The sequence below is a fragment of the Bufo bufo genome, chromosome 4 (assembly GCF_905171765.1).
Source record: "Bufo bufo chromosome 4, aBufBuf1.1, whole genome shotgun sequence".
Classification (NCBI taxonomy): domain Eukaryota; kingdom Metazoa; phylum Chordata; class Amphibia; order Anura; family Bufonidae; genus Bufo; species Bufo bufo.
Window position 1 is genome coordinate 619,194,313 of NC_053392.1, and position 18,120 is coordinate 619,212,432.

An 18,120-nucleotide genomic window follows, 5' to 3' on the forward strand; every position below is an offset into this window, starting at 1 on the left:
TATCCTATGGAGATGCGCAGATTTGTTTGCATTACGCAGAAACTTTCGCACGATAGTGTGGTCGTCCCGACCTGTAACTGATTTGTGCCCAGCCTGGTATTACTGCAGGATACCAGTGTCATGGCTGAGGCTGGAGGGATGGAGACCGTCGAACAAAAGTTTCTTCATCCGCGAGTATAAGCGCGGCAACGAAAAGGGCGCGAATAAGGGTGCGAACGCAAGTTTGCGCGATCATTCACATCTTCGCCAACCAATCACTTCACACCATAACCTGTCTCCCTATTGGTCATGATTGTAAGACCCCCTTCCAGCCAATCACCTGTCTCCCCATTGGTCATGATTGTAAGACCGCCTTCCATCTTCTGGTAAAAATAAACCTCGCCTAGCTGTTGGAAGCAGGCACATTATTGGATCCTACTTGAGAACGTCTCTGTGACGTTATTTTGGAGGAATTGCGCACACCTTGACGCACACTACACCAAGGATTTCCCGATTGTACTTCTGGCGGTCGTTTTCGGTTGTGAGAACGAGATAAAGGAGCAAACGGCGATCTCAGTTGGCGAGCACAGTTAGGGAGTTAATTTTTTCCCCCATTATCAGCAGAACTTAAAGGAGACACAGCTTCATTTTCAAAAAGCAAAAAAGGCCGGCATAAGGTGAGAAAATCCTTTTCCATACTCTCATTTTTGAGAAAGTTTTGCTCTTTGTGAATTGAAATCTGTGTACTCCAATCTGCTCATATCAGGAAAAAATCTACTGAAAGAACCTTTTGGTGTATGTGGTTGATGTTTTTCCAATAATCGCTGCCAAGATACTTGTTGTTGCTGTGGGGGTTTCTCAACTGTAAAGGGCTGTTCAGTGCCCTGCTGGGACAAGTGATCTATGGTGAGAGATCCAACAGAGGGCTTTGTGTGTAAGGTCAGGTGGTTAAAGTTTAACACCACAGCAGGCAGATATTGCCATCAGTATCCAAACAGGGGGTTTGTTATGTCTGTGATTAGTTTAGTTGTGCCCTAACTGTTGTATTGTTAAAAACTGTTCCGGAACATATTTTCCTCTCTCTCTCTCTCTCACCCTCTCTCTCTCTCTCTTTCCCTCTCTTTTTCCCCGCTCTTTTTCCCTCTCTTTCTTTTTCTCTCTCTTTCCCTCTCTTTTTCCCTCTCTTTCTTTCTCTCTCTCTTTCCCTCTCTTTTTCCCGCTCTTTTTCCCTCTCTCTCTCTTTCCCTCTCTTTTTCATGCTCTCTCTCTCTCTCTCTCTTTTTCCCTCTCTTTCTCCCTCTCTTTTTCTCTCTCTCTTTCCCTCTCTTTTTCCTGCTCTTTTTCTCTCTCTCTCTTCTCTGTAGATTTGGGGCTCTCGTGATATTGTGTGGGAACTACTGTCTGAATTCAAGGGTTGCTGCTGAGCGAGAGTTTTTTGATCAGTCACTGCAAAAAGGGCTTCGGCAAAGGAAAGTGAGTTGATGATTTTTTTTTTAAGGAGACAAGGTGGTATATATCACCCGGGCATACCAATAGCTGTGTGAGTAACCCCTTTCCCCACTGGAGTACTGTGTGTTTCCTGTATGCCCCTCGTCCCCACAGGGGTACTGTGTGTTCTCTGTGATGACTCCCCTTTTCCAACAGCTGGTATTGTGTGTTCTCTGTTGATCCTTCCCCCATGGGAGTACTGTGTGTTTCTTGTGTGCCCCTCATCCCCACAGAAGGTACTGTGTGTTCTCTGTGTGTACCCCGTCCCCACTGAGGGTACTGTGTGTTCTCTGTGCGCCACTTTTTCCACAGGAGTACTGTGTGTTTCCTGTGTGCACATTACACTCCAGGTCAATTGGAAGCCCTATCCTGTGGTCAGGTCACTATTTAGAGCCAAAACCGAGGCTGGTATATCTCATTAGGAGACTCTGAGGGCCGCTGTGTGTCAGCGAGAGCCCTTTTCCTCACGCTACTACTCCTTTTCCTGAGGTCTAACTAGGGTGAAAGGAGTCCGTGTGTCGGTGCCAGAAATCCTAGGGCAACTCAGAGGCAAACTAAGGGGAGTAGCAGGCGTGTGTCGCAGGACACTGTAGGTGGACGCACCTACTTTTAGAAGGCTCGAGCATGGGTGTAGGGAAATCTAGGGAACAGAAGGGTACCACTTCTGAGGATAGGACAGCCAAGCAGCACATAAAAATCCATCTATGGAGGAGAAGTTGTTAAGCCCCTCAAAGATTGGCACCAATGGACTGTAGGTTCAGAGTGGACCATCCCCAAAGAAGGGACCTTTGAGGTCTGGATTTGGGAAAAGTTCATCCATGAATTCCCCACTAGACTCCAATGCCATGGTTCCCTCCAGAAGGCAGAACTGTGGCTGCACGAATCCATCGAGCTCCAGCAACAGGGCATTCGAAAGTCCCAGACAGTGTGAACTAACACTGTCATGTACTCCCGTCCAACTAAAATCAGGGATGAGACCGAGCTGCAGGCAGGCTTAAACCTACTGGCTACTCAGGCCATACCAGCAGCCTCAGCCGCTCTGTCTCCATCACCAACTCAGGGAAACGGCAAACCAGTGTCAGCTCATGTCAATCTGTTTCTTGAGGAATTGCCATACCCTCTATCCTGCCTCATTGACACCAGTGCAGCCATAACTGTCCTAAAAACCCAAGACCTTAGAGGCAGGATTCCACTCTCTGGCAAGACTACCCCCACTGTTGGACTTACAGGTCAATCAGTGACTCTCAGAGAGACTAAACCATTGCACTGGAAGTTAGGCCAACACACAGAAGCAGTTAGATCTTTGTTGATCTCAGATGATGTCCCTATTAACCTTTTGGGGGCAGACATTCTGTTGGAAATTCAGGCCAAAATCTCCTATACCCCGGAGGATGTTGTGGTTACTAGTGCACTCACAGACGAGCTGCTGTGTGCAGTGGTGGCAGTTCCGTATACTGGAGAACCTGGCAACTTTGTGTCCCTGGACGTACTGGCCGAGGTAGATCCTAAACTTTGGGCTGTTGACAAGTATGACGTTGGCCTATTTCCAGTGCCTATTTCCAGTGCCTCCAGCCCCTGGTTGCGTATTACCAAGATTACCACAGTACCCAGATCGACAGGTATCTCCAAATCGGGGTCTTGACCCCAACTCAATCCCCATGTAACACTCCTCTATTCCCGGTGGCAAAGAAATCAGCCAAGGGCCAGGAAGTCACTTACCGACTGGTCCATGATCTCAGAGCCATTAAAAAAATCATTGTCTGTGATAGTGCCTAATCCTCACACATTACTTGCTTCCATCCCTCCTAAAGCTTTGTACTTTAGTGTCATCGACTTGTCCAATGCCTTTTTCTCTGTACCACTGGATCCCCAGTGTCAATATCGCTTTGCTTTATCATTCCAGGGTAAACAACTTACATGGACCCGGTTACCACAAGGGTCCATGACTAGCCCGTCGGAATACAGTTGAAAGCTAAAGGTGGTATTAGATCAGTGGGTGCCAGAGGATCTGGAGGTCGCCCTATTGCAATATGTGGACGATTTGTTGGTTTGTTGCCCGCATAAGGAGTCCTGCTATAGGCATACCATTTCGTTGCTTAACCATCTGGCATCCACTGGGAATAAGGCTAGCAAGGAGAAATTGCAGTTTTGTATGGAGAAGGTTACTTTTCTAGGTCACTGTATCTCAAAAGGAACCAGACATTTGACAATGCAACGGATGCAGACTCTCAAAGAATTTACTTGACCTCGTAATCCCTGACAGTTGAGAGTCCTTCTAGGTCTAATCAATTATAGCAGAGATTGGATCCCTTACATCTTATCCAAACTGGGTCCTCTCTATACTCTTCCGTCACAAACACCATTTCAATTAACTGATAAAAACTGGTCAACCCTCCAGGATCTGATCCAGGAACTTTCTAGAGCCTATTCCCAACCACAACCTACCCTTTTCCACGAAAGTAAAGGGCATGCCACTGGGGTACTGACCCAATTACACGGATCCAGGTATAGACCCATCATGTACATTTCAACTGAACTGGATCCGGGCATCAAAGGCTCACCTGGGTGCGCCCGAGCTGTAGCCGCCTGCGCTGTACTATTGCACAAAGTAGGTGATATAGTTTTAGATTCCTCTTTGACCCTTTTCACCTCACTCTCTGTCCAAGAGATCCTTAACTAGGTCCAAACCAAACATCTTTTGGCCACCCGTTTGACCAAATATAAAGTGGCTCTCCTCACCCCTATTAACCTTACACTAAGACAATGTAAAAATGAGATACACAAGGGGGGAGGTCAATTGAACGGAGTTCAACTGACCAAGGGAGATGGAGAAACGTACGAAAGCGCCAAACCATGGTGAGAGTGGGTGCAGAATGTAAGGGTATCATTCTTGCTCCTGATAAAGGGGAAACCTTGATCCCTGAAACGCGTTGAGCCATATATTATACAATAAAGGTGATTTGATCAGAAGCGCTATGCCTCGCTGCCATCATTCACTGAGATTCTACACACAATCCTGGCCAGGGGGGAACCGTCACAGGTGTCATGTGCTTCTCCTGCTGACGACCCCCCAGTGAAGTAAGGCCTCTTTCACACTTGCGTTGTCCGGATCCGGCGTGCACTCCATTTGCCGGAATTACACTCCGGATCCGGAAAAACGCAAGTGTACTGAAAGCATTTGAAGACGGAACCGTCTTCCAAATGCGTTCAGTGTTACTATGGCAGCCAGGACGCTATTAAAGTCCTGGCTGCCATAGTAGTAGTGGGGAGCGTTATACTTACAGTCCGTGCGGCTCCCCGGGCGCTCCAGAATGACGTCAGAGCGCCCCATGCGCATTGATGACGTGATCCATGCGATCACATGATCCATGCGCTTGGGGCGCCCTGACGTCACTCTGGAGCGCCCGGGGAGCCGCACGGACGGTAAGTATACTGCTCCCCCGCTCCCCGCTACACTTTACCATGGCTGCCAGGACTTTAGCGTCCCGGCAGCCATGGTAACCATTCAGAAAAAGCTAAATGTCGGGTCCGGCAATGCGCCGAAATGACGTTTAGCTTAAGGCCGGATCCGGATCAATGCCTTTCAATGGGCATTAATTCCGGATCCGGCCTTGCGGCAAGTGTTCCGGATTTTTGGCCGGAGCAAAAAGCGCAGCATGCTGCAGTATTTTCTCCGGCCAAAAAACGTTCTGTTCCGGAACTGAAGACATCCTGATGCATCCTGAACGGATTTCTCTCCATTCAGAATGCATTAGGATAATCCTGATCAGGATTCTTCCGGCATAGAGCCCCGACGACGGAACTCTATGCCGGAAGACAAGAACGCAAGTGTGAAAGAGCCCTAAGTGCCTAACTGGATGTTTCCCATCCATTTTATCTCATATTTCTTGTTTTAACCACTTGTTTTTAATCTCCTGCTGATACCGTTGCGGGAAGTGACCTTTGTCTGTCTGTCTGTTTTAATCTACCTTGTATTTTTTTATATATTATGTACTACTATACCACCAAGACATTACATTCTCCACCCACTCTCAGCTTGGTTTGGCGCTTTCGTACGTTTCTCCATCTCCCTTAGTCAGTTGAACTCCGTTCAATTGACACCCCCCCCCTTGTGTATGTAATTTTTACATAGAGTGCCTTCATTGGACACTTCTTCAGCTGCCTTCCTTGCGCTACTCGGACCTACTGTACCACCACTGTCGGCGCCTACTTTCACACACTCTGGGATTTTTCTAGATCCTTGAGTTGTTGAATAAACTTCCCTTTTTCTTCCTACTAAGACGATGTACCATCCTCAATCCTGCATCTCTTCTCCCGACCCAATCGGACTCGGAAGAAGAGAGGGGGGACGAAAGGATTGCGAGTGCGACCAATGCTAACACGACCATGACTGAAAACTCAGATGATCACAACTGTCTCGAGCTCATGGAGCTTGAGACAGAAGCAGTTAGCCCTGTGAAGGGAGCTCCCCTTTCTGGAAGCAATAGATATTTTTGTAGATGGTTCCAAGTATTTCACATTAGATAGTAAACCTCACACGGGCTACGCTGTAACAACAGTCGACAAAATAGTAGAAAAAGGCTCACTCAGCAGCCACATGTCGGGCCCAGAGGCCGAACTACGCGCATTGGCCAGAGCCTGTGAGAAACATGAAGGATTAAGTACGATCCTTTCTGAGGTTGTCTGTCGATGGGGAGTACCCGAAGCCATTAATCTGACCGGGGGACTCACTTTACGGGACAAGTTTTTAAGGAGATATATGAGGCTCTCCACATCAATCAGGGTCTCCATACTCCTTATCATCCCCAAAGCAGTGGTAAGGTGGAGAGACTAAACGGTACTATCAAGAACAAGATCTCTAAGCTCTCCGCCGACACGGGTAAACCGTGGCCCGAGTGTTTGTCCATTGCTCTCTACTCTGTGCGCAATGCACCAAGACGGCCCCATGGGCTGTCCCCATATGAGATTCTGTTCGGGAGTAGACCAAAGATAGGGTTGTACTTTCCCCAGCAACTGTCATCTTTACATTCTCAGCTGACGGGGTATGTGCAGTCTCTTCAACGGGAACTCCAAAAGATACACCAGAGAGTTTATGAATCTATTCCTGATCCAGAATCTATAACTGGTTTGCATTCCATACAACCAGGCGATTGGGTGGTCGATAAAAAACATCAGTACCAGGGACTGGAGGCGAGATATACCGGGCAGTACCAGGTTCTATTTACAACACCAACCTCCCTCAAGGTCGAGGAACGTGACAGGTGGATCCATGCCAGCTATTGCAAGAAGCTACTGGACCACAAAGCGCAATGATCAGGTACCTCGTATTCCTTTATTCTTTCTGTCTAATGCACTTTGGAAAATGTTATGAGGAGTCACATCCGAATTTGTTATTCAGAATGCATTTGCAGTTAGCAAAGACGGCAAATAGATCCAACTGCTGGGTGTGCTCCAAAGCACCTCCGGGTCAGAGCCTTCCGGCCACGGCGGCAGTTCATGCCCTTTATGACATCAGGGTGGGCATGAGGAAAATCAACCCTTTAGGTAAATCTGTTGAGTGTCACCTATCCATAGAGTTCAACCATACATTCTTAGATGGTAACGTCACTTATGGTCTTGATATCAGCCCTGAGACTTGTAGTAGGCTTAGTATGCCTTAGTACGTGTGGGTATCCGGTCAATTAGGGTGACCCCAGATTTGTTTTAATATCAGCTCTGGATTTGGAGCATGGGTCGGACTGAATGCCCCTCTGGGATCACTGTCCAGATCGACCATAGAATCCCTGACCATAACAACCTAACCACCAGACATGACTATATCTGCTGGGGGGGAGGGTGTGACATTCAGGACAGTGCAGCAATCCCTTTATCCATCCAGATGTTGCTCAACCGTAACCGGAACCCTAATGACCTTTGTGTCTCTCTAACCGGGCCCTATTCCTTCTTGTGTGGGCAGGCTGCTTACAGAGTCATTCCCACAAATGCTAGAGGGTCATGCTCTTTAGTCAAGTTAGTCCCCGCCTCCTATATTGCTGATGGTCACGAGGATCTGATGGTGCAGAGGAGGGTGAGTATGGGAAGAAGGACTAGGAGGGAGCTGTTCTCTGCAGGGGACCGTGCTTGGGCATGGTTTCCGGCATGGACCGGATGGGGTATAGAACTTATTAAGCGGCTGAACAAATTTTCTACCATAGTGGAGATGTTCAACGAGACAGTCGAAGCCATGAGAGAAGTCTCCTCCGAACAGTGACAGTTAAAAACTCTTCTCCTCCAGGAGAAGATAGCTCTCGACTATCTTTTAGCTGAAAAGGGGGGTTTCTGTGAATTCATTGGGGAGGATTGCTGCACCTGGGTGGAAGATACTGGTGACAAGGTTCAGGCCCATCTAGATGAGTTAAGGCGTTACAGGGGCAAGCACGTGTGATTGCAGATGAAGGTTGGAACCCCTTTTAAAGGTGATATGTTGTTTTCTATAGGATATTGGCTTAAGGAAATAGGAGTGTATGTCCTGTTACTGCTGTGCTTTCTATTTCTTTTCTATGTGGCGGTGAGAATGACCTGCTGCTTGATGAATCGAGTCGCGAGGAGCCATTCAGAGGACCACGTTATGATCACAGAGAACCATCGCCCGGAGCAACCAGATTCTTTCTTCAGGAGGACCGACCCAAGAAGAACCACCGCATTTTAAGGAACAGTCATGGAGAATAACTATTCCTTTTGAAGGCATTTCTTTAATAGAGACACTTTAGAGACTTTTCACTGTCACTACCCTTGCCGGACGTCGCTGTCAAGCAACCGAAGAGGCCCAAGAATGATAGGCCAGGTTCTTCTTGTTAGTTCATCTGTAGTGTAGCATGTTCCCCTTTACATGTTTATTCCCTTTAGAGGTCTGGTTTGAGTGATTGCAGTGTTAGGGAGCCGCTGAAATGACGACATATGGCGAAAAAGGGGGGAGCTGTTGTGGAAAAATTATTGTTCGCCGTATGGTCGCCATCCTATGGAAATGCGCAGATTCGTTCGCATCGCGCAGAAACTTTCGCATGATGGTCTGGTTGTCCCGACCTATAGCTGATTTGTGCCTGGCCTTGTATTACTGCAGGATACTAGTGTCATGGCGCTGGCTGAGGCGGGAGGGATGGGGAGTGTCGAACAAAGGTTTCTTCATCCACGAGGATAAGCGTGGCAACGAAAAGGGCGCAAATAAGTGTGCGCACGCGCGAACATAAGTTTGCGCTATCATTCATATCTTCGCCAGCCAATCACTTCATACCATAACCTGTCTCCCCATTGGTCATGATTGTAAGACCGCCTTCCAGCCAATCACCTGTCTCTCCATTGGTCATGATTATAAGACCGCCTTCCAGCCAATCACTTGTCTCCCCATTGGTCATGATTGTAAGACCGCCTTCCATCTTCTGGTATAAACCTCGCCTAGCTGTTGGAAGCAGGCACATTATTGGATCCTACTTGAGAACGTCTCTGTGACGTTATTTTGGAGGAATTGCGCACACATCGACACACACTATACCAAGGATTTCCCAATTGTACTTCCGGCGGTCGTTTTCGGTTGTGAGAACGAGACAAAGGAGCAAACGGTGTCAGTATAAATACGCAATAATGGCCACAAGATGAAGAGATTGTATCCTGCAATTGATTATTCTGATAACTGTAGGATTCATAGTTTCTTATTTTTTTTATATATATTTATAAATTCTTTAGGGAATATCCTTGCAGTTGGTGCAAATCCATAGCTATCAAAAAATATGTCCTTTTTTTCAGCACATAACACAATATATAATGGCTACCACTCTGACTTGAATTGTCATTGTGGTAAAATAAAATCACATGGGAACACATCTGCAAATATATGTCTAGTATAGGGATCTGATTTTAAAATATCTGTAATCTCAAGAGTATTTAGTAGTCAAATAAAAGTTCATGATGGTTCATGACGATATTTGTACATTTTCCATCCTGATAAAATGTGCAAATCAGCCAACAAATGAGTGATTCCTTGTTTATTGGCTGATCAGCACAATTTCAGCTGCCAGATATGAGCTTTCCTATGAAGACTTGTTCCCAGTAATTGTCTCAAATAATATGCTGCAGCATGGCCCCTGAAACCAAAGAGTTATACTTACCTGCTCCCCGCAGCTCCGATCCTCCGCACTGCCCCCACTGCCTCCATCTTTTGGTCCCTGTGCTGTTTACACCTGAGAGTGCATAGCCATGGTCACATGCACCTCTCCAGCCAATAGCGAGCTTCAGCGGTGATGTGGCCACAAGCAGCATGTCACTGCTGAAGCCAGCCATTAGCTGGAGAGATGCATGTGACCATGCACCAGTGCAGGGATCGGAAGATGGGGGCAGCGCAGAGGACCAGAGCGGCGGGAAGCAGGTGTCACTGTGGGGAGTGGGGGAAACTCCCCACCGTAATAACAAGATAGCAACTAGGCCAGTGACTGGGATAAGGTAGCTGGTCACCTCCTAAAGCATCCCTAATCTTCACCCTAACTCCTCACCGTATGAGCGGACCTAGATGGTAGGACAGCTCATACCCAGGAAACCTATGACCCTAAGTCACCCTGATAATCTTTCAAATAAAGAAAGGGCAGAGACGACCTGTTCATCCCAGACACGGATAAACAGGAGTCTGCAGCGGCTTAGCTGCAAGGAAAAAAAGGAGACTGTATACAGTAACTGGATCGGCAGGTAAGCACACCATACAACACACCTGTCGCAGCAACACCGACTGGAACCCGAGCATGAGTACTGATGCCCACACACCATACAGGACACAGTACAAACAAACACACCCAAGTATCCAGCACACCAGTTACTGCCTGGAAACCCCCATGCAAACAGGACGCATGGCGGCCCCAGGCAAAGCAGCATACAGACTTGTAGTTCCCCCTCCGGGGAACCCTGACACCCCCTTCTGGAGGCACACCACATAGGGAACATGTCTAGCAAACATGCTGGACTATAAACACCAACAGACCAGACATGTAACAACATCTAGACAATCCGCGCAAACATATGCAAGGGTAGTGAAGAGAAGGAGAACAATGGGAACATAGGAGAGAAATCATGGTGACCTTGATGTTCCACAAGGCGGCCCTCAAGCACTGGGCAGATAGTAGAGGCCTGGCAGGAGCACAGCTCCAGCACACAGCAAGGCTGGAGGAACACTGAACCCAGCCAACAGGCCACAGGCAATATAAACCTCGTATCCACACCCAGGACACACCTAAATCCCCACTAGCTAGATAATTAACCCCTCTGGCACCAGACAGGAACGGCCCCAGGAGAAAGGAGGAGGCATCTACATGCTGCAACCACAACACGTTGCCGCTGGCAACAGCATGCACGGCAACCGTGTCATGGCGCACACCAAAGGCCGTGACAGATGACAGCAGGTAAGTATGAATCTTTTGTTTCAGGGGCCATGCTGCAAGAACTTGTTAATAATCATTTTTACTGGAAAAGTGGCGACATTTCCTTCCATCCTGCCTCCTATTCATAAATCAGAGCTTTCCTTCACTGCAGAGGATGGCGTTCATTGGTTATTACCGCCTCCTGTCCCCCAGTTACAGGCACCATGCAATAATCAGTAATCACTTTACCTTACTAGCAGCGAAAGTGCTCATTGGTTAACACTTTAATTACCAGGTCTGAAAATGCCTTAATTACCACGTGGTGATTCAAACTGTTATAACTATCTTATTTGTTAAACTACCAAAATAATTTTTGCAGCAATTTTTTACGTGACACATAGGGCCTTATCATTTATTTTTTTAGTTTTATTTGGGGGAAATTGTACAAAACATTTATTTTTTTTTTTTAACTATAACTCCTTAGTCTTCAAATATGCAAATAAAATAGATTATAATAATATTTTGTGTTCTCTGTTTTGTTATATTATATGTATAGTTTCACATGAATGGGGTGATAATGGAGACGGTTTTGGTTGGTGTGGGTGCTTTTTCTTTTATGTATTTTATTTATTTTTATCTTTTTTTAACCTAATTTTTAATATATTTCTGCTACATATGTCCCTCAGAAGGTCATAAAAAGACCATTGGGGGACAATGACACATTAAAAAAAAAAAAAAAAATTGCACTTTTTTTTTCTTTCTTACTTTTATTTGTATTTAATTAATATTTTATTGTAATATTTTTTTTATAATTGGTTTATTTCTTATGTATTTCTATATTTTTGCCACATAATATGTCCCACAAGAGGTCATAAAAAGACTGCTGGAGGACAATGAACATTATTATTTTGCACTTTTTCCTTTTTAATTTTTAAATTTATTTATGGTATGAGATTCGGGGGTATAAACAGTTCTTTTTACTGGATCAAAACGTAGTTTGTAGATTTCGCTTGATATTTTCAAATTATCAATCCAATCGTTGATTTATTTTATAATATCACCAGCGCTCGAATAAAATCGTGACCTGATGTAATATTCTTTTATCTCCTCATCACGCTTTCCAATGAAAAAAAACTTTTTGGCTACCAACTGTGTACCAAGACCTCGGGTATGACATTTCTGTAAGACTGACCTCATAGGATCCATTAAGATAGACCGGTTTAGCTAATTTAGTGGTGTAGGTTGAAATTGTGTTTTCTGGGTACATTTTAGAAGATGCATTACTAGGCAGTGTTATATAGAATGAGCCCTCCTCCATAACTTAGATCTCAGTCAGCTGATCACCTTTAATCCAGCTATTAAATTTTTCAGGATATCCTAGCCACTTTACAAAATAAAAAGTTTGGCCGCCGCTATGTCTCTTTTTTAGTATGTTTTCTACCCTGTAGACACTGTTCTCATCAAGAGGTATCTTTTGTAACTCTTCGTTATAAAAGGATCCCTCTATAGGCTCTCCATCCAGATCACCAATTTTATACATTGGTTTCCTGAATCGTGTATTGACAGCTGAGATCACAAAAATTTCATCTGTGTAAGTTTGCTCGAGTCGTAACCTTTATCGAATGTCCCCTTATACTGAGAGATTCTCACATGGTTGCCGATTTTAAAAAAAGCCTTCATAGGTTTAGACAGATTTACTGCAAGTGATTCGCCATATTCTAACATAATAGCATAGAAACATAGTACATTAGGCCGAAAAAAGACATTTGTCCATCCAGTTCGGCCTGTTATCCTGCAAGTTGATCCAGAGGAAGGCAAAAAAACATCAACAGTGAGGTAGAAGCCAATTTTCCCCACTTTAGGGGAATAAAAAATTCCTTCCCGACTCCAATCAGGCAATCAGAATAACTCCCTGGATCAACGACCCCTCTCTAGTAACTATAGCCTGTAATATTATTACACTCCAGAAATACATCCAGGCCCCTCTTGAATTCCTTTATTGTACTCACCATCACCACCTCCTCAGGCAGAGAGTTCCATAGTCTCACTGCTCTTACCGTAAAGAATCCTCTTCTATGTTTGTGTACAAACCTTCTTTCCTCCAGACGCAGAGGATGTCCCCTCGTCACAGTCCTGGGGATAAATAGATGATGGGAGAGATCTCTGTACTGACCCCTGATATATTTATACATATTAATTAGATCTCCCCTCAGTCGTCTTTTTTCTAAAGTGAATAACCCTAATTTTGATAATCTTTCAGGGTACTGTAGTTGCCCCATTCCAGTTATTACTTTAGTTGCCCTCCTCTGGACCCTCTCCAGCTCTGCTATGTCTAACTTGTTTACAGGAGCCCAGAACTGTACACAGTCCTCCATGTGTGGTCTGACTAGCGATTTGTAAAGTGGTAGGACTATGTTCTTATCACGGGCATCTATGTCCCTTTTGATGCAACCCATTATCTTGTTGGCCTTGGCAGCAGCTGCCTGACACTGTTTTTTGCAGCTTAGTTTGCTGTTTATTAAAATTCCTTGATCTTTTTCCTTGTCAGTGTTACCGAGTGTTTTATCATTTAGTATGTACGGGTGACTTGCATTATTCCTTCCCATGTGCATAACTTTACATTTGTCAGTGTTAAACCTCATCTGCCACTTCTCTGCCCAAACCTCGAGTCTATCCAGATCCCTCTGTAGCAGTATACTGTCCTCTTCAGTGTTAATTACTTTACACAGTTTAGTGTCATCTGCGAAAATTGATACTTTACTATGCAAGCCTTCTACAAGATCATTAATAAATATATTGAAGAGAATAGGGCCCAATACTGACCCCTGAGGTACTCCACTAGTGACGGTGACCCAATCTGAGTGTGTACCGTTAATAACCACCCTCTGTTTTCTATCCCTCAGCCAGTTACTTACCCACATACAGACGTTTTCTCCCAGTCCGAGCATTCTCATTTTATATACTAACCTTTTATGTGGTACAGTGTCAAATGCTTTGGAGAAGTCCAGATATACGACATCCATTGATTCGCCGCTGTCAAGTCTAGAACTTACCTCCTCATAGAAACTGATTAAATTAGTCTGACATGACCGATCCCTCACGAAGCCATGCTGATATGGCGTTATTTGCTTATTTCCGTTGAGATGCTCTAAGATAGCATCTCTCAGAAAACCTTCAAACAGTTTACCCACAACAGATGTTAAACTTACCGGCCTATAGTTTCCAGGCTCTGTTTTTGGCACTTTTTGAATATTGGCACCACATTTGCCATGCGCCAATCCTGTGGGACATTCCCTGTCAGTAGAGAGTCCGCAAATTTCAGAAATAAGGGTCTGGCTATGACATTACTTAATTCCCTTAGGATACAGGGTTTATGCCATCCAGTCCTGGCGAATTGTCTATTTTAATCTTTTTAAGTCGCTGATGTACTTCTTCCTGGGTCAGACAGGACACTTTTAATGGGGAATTTATTTTTACATTCTGCATGTCATCTGACAGTTTATTTTCCTCAGTGAATACATTGGAGAAAAAAATATTTAACAGCTTTGCTTTCTCCTCGTCGCTCTCTGCGACTCCCCCCTCATTACTCTTTAAAGGGCTGACACCTTCAGATTTATACTTTTTAACATTTATATAATTGAAGAACATTTTAGGGTTAGTTTTACTCTCTTTGGCAATTAATCTCTCGGTCTCTAGTTTGGCCGCTTTTATTTGTTTTTTACATGTTCTATTTTTTCCTTATAGTTTTTCAGTGCTACCGTGCTACCCTCCTGTTTTAGTGATTTATATGCTTTCTTTTTGTCATTTATTGCTTTCTATACAGTTCTATTTATCTACATTGGTTTCTTTTTGTTCCTTAACCTTTTATTCCCATACGGAATTCTTAATGAGTTATGATTTGTTATTTCAGATGGCTTGCACTGAATTGTGGAGTGGTATGTATGATTATAGCTAGAGATGAGCAAATTTTTCAAAAATTCAATTTGACCGGTTCGCTGAATTTAAAAAAGATTCGGTTCGATACAAATTAATTTGCAGCGAATTGCGTTATAGTGGTATAGAGCCTTTATAGTGGTGTAGAACACTGTGCCTTGCAGTAACACACATAGGGAGTCTGCTGTTGTAGTGAAATAATACTGTGAGTCCGTATAGCATGCAGATGACAGGCATCGCTCTTAGAGTCACTGCACACTTCACTTATTTGGGCAGTCACGGGGTCAAAACTGACCAAATAAGTCACGTATGAACTCAGCCTTACTGGTCGATATTAGCGTCAAGAAGAAGCGCACTCCTTTTACACCGTCGTCAGCGGATTCCACATAGATGTCTACAGAACCTGTTCTATTAAACTCTTTTACAAGTAGAGTAGGTTGTGTTGACGTCACTGATTAATTTGCCCTTCCACTGATCCGTCAGAACAATAACCCCCAAAAAACGGATCCAGTCTGTGGAGCATACGCCTTCACTCGGTCAGTATTTGGTCAGTAATCCATCAGTATTGCTAATGCCAAAAAAAACAGGAGTGGATCCAAAACAGAGATGACACGTGAATGGAATATTTGTATGTCTTCTGTGTTTTATAACCACTCCTGCTTTTGGCTACCAAATCATAAGCCAATTCTGATGGGAACCATACAGGCCTTACAGCTGCTACACAGACAGGATCCATTGTGCGTCTCATTTTTCTTTCCTTCTGGCAGATCAGAAGAAGGATCAAATTAATGATGATGTCAGCCAGGCCAAAAGGCAAAATAGTGGCCCAGTCATGAAGTGGGGGTGGGGGGTGGGTACAGCATGAGAAGTCCACAGAGTGGCCCTATGACATAGTGGTGAGGTGGAAGCAGCATGAAGAGACCACAGAGTGGCCCAATGACAGAGTCTGGAGGTGGCATCAGAATCAGGAGGCAACAGAGTGGCACAATGACAGAGTATGGAGGTGGCGACCGCATAAGGAGACAAAAGAGCGCTACAATGACAGAGTGTGGAGGTGGTGGCAGCATCAGGAGGCCACAGGGTGGCACAATGACAGAGTCTGGAGGTGGCGTCAGCATCAGGAGGCCACAGAATGGCAAGGTGACATAGTGTGGAGGTGGCAGCAGCATCAGGAGACACAGAGTGGCAAGGTGACATAGTGTGGAGATGGCATCAGCATCAGGAGACCACAAAGTAGCAAGGTGACATAGTGTGGAGATGGCAGCAGCATCAGGAGACCACAGAGTGGCAAGGTGACATAGTGTGGAGGTGGTAGCAGCATGTGGAGACCACAGAATGGCAAGATGACATAGTGGGGAGATGGCACCAGCATCAGGAGACCATAGAGTGGCAAGGTGACAGTGTGGAGATGGCAGCAGCATCAGGAGACCTCAGAGTGGCAAGGTGACATGGTGTGGAGGTGGCAGCATCATGTGGAGACCACAGATTGGCAAAGTGACATAGTGTGAAGATGGTAGCAGCATCAGGAGACCACAGAGTGGCAAGGTGACATAGTATGGAGATGGCAGGAGCATGTGGAAACCACAGAGTGGCAAGGTGATATAGTGTGGAGATGGCAGCAGCATCAGGAGACCACAGAGTGGCAAGGTGACATAGTGGGGTGGTGGCCTCAGCATGTGGAGACCACAGAGTGACCCGGTGACAGAGTGAGGGGGTGGCACTACCAGTACCCGCTGATGAAGGTAGGTGTAAGAAGGAGCACTTGGCATCAGATGTGTGGCATCAGGCGGGTGGCAGCATCAGAGTAGTAGCTGAGGCAGGTAGCCAGAAGAAACCAGTCTCTTTTGTCAAGGTTTGGGTGAGTGTTAAAGGGAATATTAATTATGGATATTTTGGGTAATCTCAATAATTAATATTCATAAATAGGCGTGAGTCGTCTATTGATTACTCCACCTATTTATACCTTAAATAAATCTTCCTCTGTTGCCTCACTCTACACTGAACTATATGCGACTTACTACTGTGACGGCGGATACTGCTACTACAATAAATGACCACAAGCTGTACTTTGGATAATAAAAAGATTTTATTGAAACAATTACACGCTTACAGTCTAATTATTGCTATAAGTATACATATTTATATCAATGAACATATAAACATATATACCTTTAGTCGCACACAGTAATATATATTAACAACGCTACAATACAACCTAACTACACTACACACACAGTACAATATCTTACACAATTCCACCCCACACACTACCTAAATAGTATACAGAAGCACCCACCCAAACCGATCTACACACTGTCCCTATGGGGATTAACACAATCTGGCACTGCAAGGGTTGATTACAGAAAGGGTTAACACAGGGTAATGGCCAATGCAGGGATAGGGTACAGGGGAAGGCAGGGGTAAGCAGGGATATAGGCTATGGCAGGGGCAGTCCAGTCAGGGTAGGGGTTAATGGACAGCATGGGCTGTTTTATATTGGTGGTTCAGGGGTAGGGAAGGGTACTTAGCCATCAGCCTCTCCATGGTGCTGCTCCGTCCATCTTCTGAGTGCGCTTTCCTCCTGGGGCTGGGGGCTGTTTCCTGAGTGCTGCCTGCGCTCTCTTATGAGGGTGTCCAGACTTCTCTCCTGGAGCGCAGTGCCGCCAGGGAATTTAAACCCCGCGGCGCTCCCTCCCATCCTCCCGCACACGCCTGCAGCCAAGTCCACGTGGGCTAGCGCGGCGATATGACGTCACCACATAAGCCCGCGCGTCCTGGCGCGCGCTTTCAGGCGGGGGATGATTTGAATCTCCTGCCTGTGAAGCGCACGCATACCTCTGACATTGTAATTACAGCCCCGGAGGTATGTGACACACAGGGGCAGAGGAACTCCTTGTTCCCCTGTCCCTGTTATGCGAAGCATCTCCGCCCTTCCCGGAGATGCTATCAAAGGGCAGATGATCTGTATTGATTCTCTGTCCTTTAAAGTGGCCGAAACTGGATATAATTGTCCAGTTGTCGGCCTCCCCTCCTGCAGGGGCATTCTAGATGGTGGGGGGCACCCGCGCTGGGGGACATGTTGGCAATACAGGGGATATATTTCCCTATTGGCCATATAAGTGGTCAATATATATATATATATATATATATATATACTGTATATATATATATATATATATATATATATATATATACAGTTGTGTTCAAAATAATTGCAGTGTGTTTAAAAAAGTGAAACAAGCTCAAAATCCTTCTAATACCTTTTATTTAGATACACACATATGCATTGGGAACACTACACATTCTATTCCAAATCAAAACATGAAGAAAAATATATCACATT